We start from the raw sequence: 8,728 nt of genomic DNA, 5'->3' as shown, positions 1-8,728 counted from the left end.
CCAGACTTGCGTCAGGGTTTACTGAGTGTGTTCTGGGGGTGGGTATGGGGGTGAGTTCGGGAGGACCTGCACTTTAATTCCCAGCTGTGGCTTAGAACCCCTTTAACATTTAGGGTAAAACTCCAAGGAGTAACGGGGAAACAGACCAATTGGAGATTTAATCCTCAATTTTAAATGAAACAGCATGTTATGACTATCTTAAATCGCAAATTGAAACCTTTTTTTACGCAAATGACCTCCCTGAAACACCTGCGTCCCTGCTTTGGGAAACATTTAAAGCGTTTGTGAGAGGATGTATTATTGCCTTTCAAGCGTCTCAAAACAAGAAGAAGCGGGTTGAACAACATGAGCTAGAAAGTCAGATAAATCAGTTAGACATAACAAATGCCATCGCTCCCTCAATTGAAATACATAATAAAATCACTGCTCTCAAATATAAGTTAAATTATATACTCTCAGCTCACATTTTAAGGCTTTTTCATATACTAAACAAAAACATTTTGAATTTGGAGATAAACCACAGAAATTGCTAGCACGTCAACTCCGTAAATTAGAAGATGAATCTACAATTCATAAAATTAGATCAGATAACGGAGATTTGCTTAAACTACCCAAGGATATTAATCAGAGATTTTTGCAATTTTATCAGACATTATATTCATCAAAAATAACAGATAGCTCTGCGCAACTGCAAAACGTTTTGCAGGAATGTAACCTCCCTGGTTTGAATGAGAGTGACAGAAACTTACTGGGTGCAGAAATAACTATGAAAGACGTTGAAGAGACCATTAAATCCATGAAAAATGGGAAGACTCCTGGCCCTGACGGCTAAAATAATGAATTTTATAAAAAATTTAGTGATTTGATCTCTCCACGTTTGCAAACTGTATATAGTTACGCCTTTAAACAACAGAGATTACCACAAACTGACTGAATCAACAATAATACTTATTCCTAAAAAAGATAAGGATTCTGAAGACCCTGGTTCGTACAGAGCGATAGCTCTTTTAAATACTGATCAGAAGATATTAGCGAAAATCTTAGCTCATAGATTAAGTCTAGTTATAGATAAATTGATACACCCCGACCAATCAGGCTTTATAGCTAAACGATATTCATTTTTCAATTTGAGACGCTTGTTCAATATAATATATTCAAATAGACTATTAAACGAAGATTTAGCAATCATTTCGCTAGATGCTGAAAAAGCATTTGATCAAGTAGAATGGCCCTATCTTTTCTCAGTGATGGAAAAATTTCAATTAGGTGAAAATGTTTGTTCATGGGTGAAACTTTTATATACATCCCCAACAGCTAGAATATTAACTAATCAAATGCTGCCATCCAAATTTCATTTATCTAGGGGTTGTAGACAAGGATGCCCACTATCTACGCTTCTATTTGCCCTCGTTATAGAACCACTTGCTGAGAGTATTAGATCAAATTCAGATATTCACGGTTATAACACTAAACATACAACCAATAAAATTTCTTTATATGCGGATGATGTATTAATATACATTACAAATCCTGAAATTAGCATTCCGAATTTATTAAATCTCATAACTTAATTTGGTTCATTTTCAGGTTATAGAATTAACTGGTATAAAAGTGAAATTATGCCAATAATGGAGCAAAATCCGGCCATACTTCAACAATTTCCTTTTAAAATTGCCTATGAAAAGTTTAAATATCTTGGAATTTACGTGACTAGGAAATATACTTCTTTATTTAAATTAAATTTTCCTCCTTTACTTACTAAATTACACAGAAATGCCCAATTTTGGAAAACACTCCCTATATCATTAGTTGGTCGTAGTAATGCTATAAAGATGATCTTTCTTCCACAGCTACTATATTTATTTCAAGCAATTCCGATCTATCTTCCAAAAAAGTTTTTTTTTTAAATCGATTCAATTATTACTAATTTTATTTGGGACTACAAGACTCATAGAATAAATAAAAGACATCTATGTAAGTCTAAAACTAATGGAGAATTGCCTTACCTAACTTCTTATTTTATTATTGGGCGGTTAATATTAAAAATATAACCTGCTGGTTGGATGACACTGATCAACAACCGGATTGGTTAAAGATGGAGAAAGAGGATTGTTTACCATTTGATATTGGTGCGATCCTCTTAGCTCCAATAAATTTAAATAAAAAAACATATGGAGGTAATCCCATTATACACAGTGTTATCCGTACCTGGAAACAATTAAAACTTACTTTAAAACTGAGTAAATTATCTGCTTTCCTCCCTATTGCGAATAACCCTTCTTTTAAACCGTCTGTCTTAGATAGAGGATTTGCTCAATGGAAAAGTTATGGAATTAAAAGGGTGGGAGATCTTTATCATAAGGGAACTTTTCTTTCTTTTCAGGATTTACAGCAGAAGTACAGATTACACGTTAATAATTATTTTAGATATTTACAACTTAGAGATTATGTAAAATTACACATGCAAGAATATAAATTTAGAGGTCCAGAAACTCTTGATGTATGCCTGAATCGACATTATAATTCAAATAAATTAATATCCTTTATTTATAATACTCTCCTAGATACTGACATTCCGTCATCAGAATCATATAGACGAGCATGGGAGGACGAATTGAACCAACTCATAATGCAAGATATATGGGATGAAAGTTTACAACATATACACCAATGTTCATTAAATACTAGACATTCCTTAATACAATTTAAAATAATACATAGATTACATTATTCGAAGACGAAATTAAATAGGATTTTTCCTAGTATCTCTCCTATTTGTGATAAATGTCAATTTCAAGAAGCTAATTTAACTCATATTTTCGTAACTTGCATAAAAATGCAAAATTCCTGGTTGGATATTTTTAAAATAGTTTCTAAAGTTATCGACAAGCAATTGGATATGGATCCAAAATTAATTATATTAGGATTATCAGAACATATTACAAACTTTCCAACAAGTCAGGTACATTTTCTTGATTACAGTTTAATAACTGCGAAAAAATTAATACTTAAATTTTGGAAAAATCCAATAACCCCCACAATTAAAATGTGGACTACGGAAATGACAGAGACCCTGCATTTGGAAAAAATAAGATTTGCCTTAATTGACAAACCTGATTTATTTTTTAAAATATGGTCTCCATTTATTGAATTTTTAGAAAAGTAAATGGGTTTGACACAGGACTAAAATAAAATTTAAAATTAAAAGTTGAAACTTGAGTTTAGGGTTGGATGTACAACTGTGGTCATTGTTTCCTGGACCTTTAATTTTTATAGTTATACCTTTTTTTTTTATTCTCTCTTCCCAATAGTTTATAGTTTTTTTTTTCTTTCTTCTTTATTTTTTATTTTCTCTCTTTAAAAATTGAAGCTATGTAAGAACTTTGTAACAAATTTGTCTTTTATTTCTATCTGTACATATGCTTTTCAAAAATACAAATATATTTTTAAAATTTTTTTTATAAAAAAGAAACATAGAAACATAGAAAATAGATGCTGGAATAGGCCATTCGGCCCTTTGAGCCTGCACCGCCATTCAATATGATCATGGCTGATCATCCGACGCAGTATCCCGTACCTGCCTTCTCTCCATACCCCCTGACCCCTTTAGCCACAAGGGCCACATCTAACTCCCTCTTAAATATAGCCAATGAACTGGCCTCAACTACCTTCTGTGGCAGAGATTTCCACAGATTCACCACTCTGTGTGAAAAAAAACTTTCTCATCTCAGTCCTAAAAGACCCCTTATCCTTAAACTGTGACCCCTTGTTCTGGACTTCCCCAACATCAGGAACAATCTTCCTGCATCTAGCCTGTCCAACCCCTTAAGAATTTTGTAAGTTTCTATAAGATCCCCCCTCAATCTTCTAAATTCCAGCGAGTACAAGCTGAGTCTATCCAGTCTTTCTTCATATGAAAGTCCTGCCATCCCAGGGATCAATCTGGTGAACCTTCTCTGTACTCCCTCTATGGCAAGATGCAAGATGCTTCATGCAAGAGGCACAGAAAGTGATGACTGCAAGCTGTCCCCCTCTAGTGGTGGACTGCAAAATCACAAGTGTCTCATTATTGATCAAGAAACTAACTGCTGAAAACCTGAAATGTAATCCTAAATCTGTAATCCAAAATTGAAACCTTTGAAAAAAGGCACTTAAAATTATTGTGATTAATCATGCAGAATTTGAATTGGAATTTTCCGGGAATATTTTGTTGTAAATTGTAGTAACTTCACCTCTAGAACCTCTGGCAGCTTGATCCATACACCCACCACCTCTTGTGTGAAAACGTTATCCCTCAGTTTCCAATCAAATCTTTTCCCCTTCATCTTGAACCTATGTCCTCTGGTTCTTGATTTCCCCTAACCTCAGTCTGATCTATTCCCCTCATGATTCTGTACATCCCCATAAGATCACCCTTCATCCTCCTGCGCTCCAAGTAATAAAGTTCTTGCCTGTTCAACCTCTCCCTGTAGCTCAGGCCCTCAAGTCCTGGCAACATCCCGGTAAATCTCTTCTGCACTCTCAGCAGCTTAACAACATCCTTCCTACAGCATGTGGTCATACATGCGGAAATCTTTGGTGTGTGCACTTGTTTTTAATTGTTCCTCCAGTAAACCTGCTGGATTCCTTGACACTTGGTGGTGCAGCGGGTAGAGCTGCTGTCTTCCAGTGCCAGAGACCCGGGTTTGATCCTGTTTATGGGTGCTGTCTGTACGGAGTTTGTACGTTCTCCCCGTGACCGCGTGGGTTTTCTCCGGGATCTCTGGTTTCCTCCCACACTCCAAAGACGTGCAGGTTTGTGGGTTATTTGGCTTGGTATAATTTGTAAATTGTCCCTAGTGTGTGTAGGATAGTGTTAGTGTGCGGGGATCGCTGGTCGGTGCAGACTCAGTGGGCTGAAGGACCCATTTCTGTGCTGTATCTCTAAACTAAATTAAACAACTAAACTAAACTTGTAGGAAGGAACTGCAGATGCTAGTTTAAACCGAAGATAGACACAAAAAGCTGGAGTAACTCAGCGGGTCAGGCAGCATCTCTGGAGGGAAGGAATAGGTGACGTTTCGGGTCGAGACCCTTCTTCAGACTGACCTAAAATACAATCTAAACCTGTATCGTGTTCCGCTGAATTACTCAACCAATTTGCCAGGAAGATCTTTGCCAGGCAGGATCCTCACAAACCAGAGACAGAGAGCCGATCTCATGTTCACCTGTGGTTTAATTACCCGACATTACATCCTAAACAAAGAAACATCCGATTTGTGAAATGCACTGTTTGCAGTTCCCATGTAAGACTCAGCCGCGGATTAACAATGCTTACAGTGGGGAGTGTTTCAGTCAAGATAATTGGCTAACATTTCCTGCGTGGATTAAGGGGTCTGTGTCTAAATGTCAAGCTGGGATCAGGAATTCTCTACCACAGGAATAAGTGGCAAGGGATCCACACTTGGAATTTGAAGGGATGGGGATTCAGGAAACTCTCGATGCCTTCCTTCTGACATTGTTGTAAGTTATCAATAACAATGTGAATTTACCACATTAGCAAAAGTGAATAATTACCTGCTGGCTTTAATGCAGCCTGAATTACTGATTATTTTATGACTTGACAATGAGTTAGCAACATAACCATGTTCATATTTAAATGTTAAGTACATAATCCAAAGTTGACATTTAACGTTTAAAAGGTTATGAACTACAGTCTTGTGTGAAAAGCTAATGCAAGCTCATTTGTTTAGAAGAAAGTTTTTTTTCCAAATTACTTGTGAGATGAGGGCCGGTATTTAATGCCCATCCCCGATGGAAGATGTGCCACTTTCTTGAACTGTTGTAGTCATAGTTCTATAGCGTGGAAACAGGCCCTTCAGTCCAACTTGCCCATGCCGACCAAGATACCCCATCAACACTAGTACCACCAGCCCACGTTTGGCCCGTATCCCTCTAAACCGTTCCTATCCATACACCTGTCGAAATGCCTTTTTAATGTTGTTATAATGCCTGCCTTAACTACCTCCACTGGCAGCTCCAGGTACACACCACCCTCTGAGTGAAACAATTGCCCCTCAGGTTCCTATTAAATCTTTCACCTCTCACCTTAAACCTGTTTTTTTTGTATAGGAAGGAACTGCAGGCGAAACTGAAGAAGGGTCTCAACCCGAAACGTCACCCATCCCTTCTCTCCAGAGATGCTGCCTGTCCCGCTGATATTTTGTGTCTATCTTCAATGTAAACCAGCATCTGCAGTTCCATCCAACACATTAAACCTGTTATACATTAACTCTATTATACTAAACATTGAAATGAAAAAACATCCCATTTTTGGTAACCACATGAGATGGGCAAAGGATAATTTGTGTTGATGTTCCCGTGGTCGAAGGTTTGTACGGATGTGATGATTCTCTGGAGAAAAGCAGGGCAGATTCAGGACCCCTTGAAATGGACTCTGCTAGTGATGTGTGAGGTGTGATATATTGTCTGGACTCAGTGATCCGTGGCTTAAAGTGATCTGAAGGCTCGAGAGGGAAAACACAAACCCTTCAGGGGAAACATAAACCAATTGTTTGGACGATTATTCTGCTCCACATGAGCACAGGGAAAGATTTCACAATTCAGATTTTCCGTTGTGTTCTATGACTTTTAATGTTCAGGATGCACTTACAGTACCACTGTCACAGTACCACAAAAGACACGGAGTGCTGGAGTAACTCAGCGGGTCAGGCAGCATCCCTTCTTCAGATTGAAGATCAGTCCCAATCTGAAACATCACCTATCCATGTTCTCCACAGATGCTGCCTGACCCGCTGAGTTACTCCAGCACTCTGTGAAACGTCACCTATCCATGTTCTCCACAGATGCTGCCTGTCCCGCTGAGTTACTCCAGCACTTTGTGTCTATCTTCGGTTTAAACTGGCATCTGCAGTTCCTCCCTGCACATTCTCGCACAGTTTGACATGTATGTATAGTTTTGATTTAGTTTAGTTTGAAATACAGCATGGAAACAGGCCCTTCGGCCCACTGAGTCCATGCTGACCATCGATCACCCGTTCACACTAGTTCTATATTATCCTGCTTTCTCACCCACTCCCTACACACCAGGGGCAGTTTACCGAGGGCCGATTAACTGACAAACCCGCACGTGTTTAGGATGAGGAAGGAAACAGGAGCACCCGGAGGAATCCCACAGGGTCATAAGGTCATAAGTGATAGGAGCAGAATTAGGCCATTCAGCCCTTCAAGTCTACCCCACCATTCTATCATGGCTGATCTATCTCTCCCTCCTAACCCCATTCTCCTGCCTTCTCCCCATAACCTCTGACACCCGCACTAATCAAGAATCTATCTATCTCTGCCTTAAAAATATCCAATGCCTTGGGCTTCTGTGGCAAAGAATTCTACAGATTCACCACCCTCTGACTAAAGAAATTTCTCCTCATCTCCTTCCTAAAAAAACATTCTTTAATTCTGAGGCTGTGCCCTCAAGTCCTAGACTCTCCCACTAGTGGAAACATCCTCTCCACATCCACTCTATCCAAACCGCTCACTATTCTGTATATTTCAATTAGATCCCCCCTCATTCTTCTAAACTCAAGCTGGTGCACAAACTACTTTCAAAGTAGTGCACAAACTACTTTCAATCTGAGGAAGGGTGTCGCCCAAAACGTCTTGCCTTCTCCCCATAATCTCTGACACCCATACTAATCAAGAATTTATCTTTCTCTGCCTTAAAAATGTCCACTGACTGCCTCCACAGCCGTCTGTGGCAAAGAATTCCACCAATTCACCACCCTCTGTCTAAAGAAACTCCTCTTCATCTCCTTCCTAAAAGAATGTCTTTTAATTCTGAGGCTTTGACATCTAGTCCTAGTGGAAACCTCCTCTCAAGGGGAGAATGTGCAAACTCCGTACAGACAGCCCCCGTAGTCGGGATCGAACCCGGGTCTCCGGCGCTGCAAGTGTTGTAAGGCAGTAACTCTACCGCTGCGCCACCGTGCTGCTGGGATGGGGAGGGAGCAGGGGCAAGAGAGGGGGGGGGGGTGTTATTTGATCTTGGAGAATTCAATGTTTGTGCTCTTGGGTTGGAAGCCACCAAAGTGATGCAAGTAAAGACACGGCCTATAGTAATGAGTAATACTGGGCAACCATTACAGTGCAGAGCAGAGGTCCACAGTGTGTCCACAGACATAGTCCATGGAAGATCACACTCGCTGAGGTCAGTGTTGTGCTGTGTTCAAGAGTCTGATGGTTGCTGGGAAGAAGCTGTTCTTGAACCTGGAGGTCACGGTTTTTAGGTTCCTGTACCTTCTCCCTGATGGTAGCAGTGAGTTCAAAAGAATTTCAATTAAAAATTCACATTTCTACAACAGGATTCCTCTGAGGTGATTGTACTTTTATTTTTAAAAAACCTGATTTTAAGTTAACAATGTTGTAAATTTTCCAATTTAGCATTGCTATTAGTTGTGACTTGAAAACTCTTTTGTCAGCCTGTGTCACACTGTCACATCTCATTGCGGGGTTAAGGCTGAGGTGGAGTGGTTGCAGGGGACGCACAGCATTGCAGCATTGCAGCATTGCAAGGTTGCAGGCCTCAGGGTGTGACCCAGGCTGCAGTCCTTGCCCGCTGTCAGACGGAGAGGCTGAAAGCTTCATTAACTCCGCTTTATTCTGCCTCAGTGCAGTCAGGCGGGCAAATGATGCCTTAAGTGTTATCAGCAGTGAGCAGGTTCCCCGTAGCCTA

The sequence above is a fragment of the Rhinoraja longicauda genome, chromosome 22 (genome assembly GCF_053455715.1).
Source record: "Rhinoraja longicauda isolate Sanriku21f chromosome 22, sRhiLon1.1, whole genome shotgun sequence".
NCBI lineage: Eukaryota > Metazoa > Chordata > Chondrichthyes > Rajiformes > Arhynchobatidae > Rhinoraja > Rhinoraja longicauda.
The sequence above is the reverse complement of the archived record's forward strand: the minus strand, read 5'-3'. Positions refer to the sequence as shown.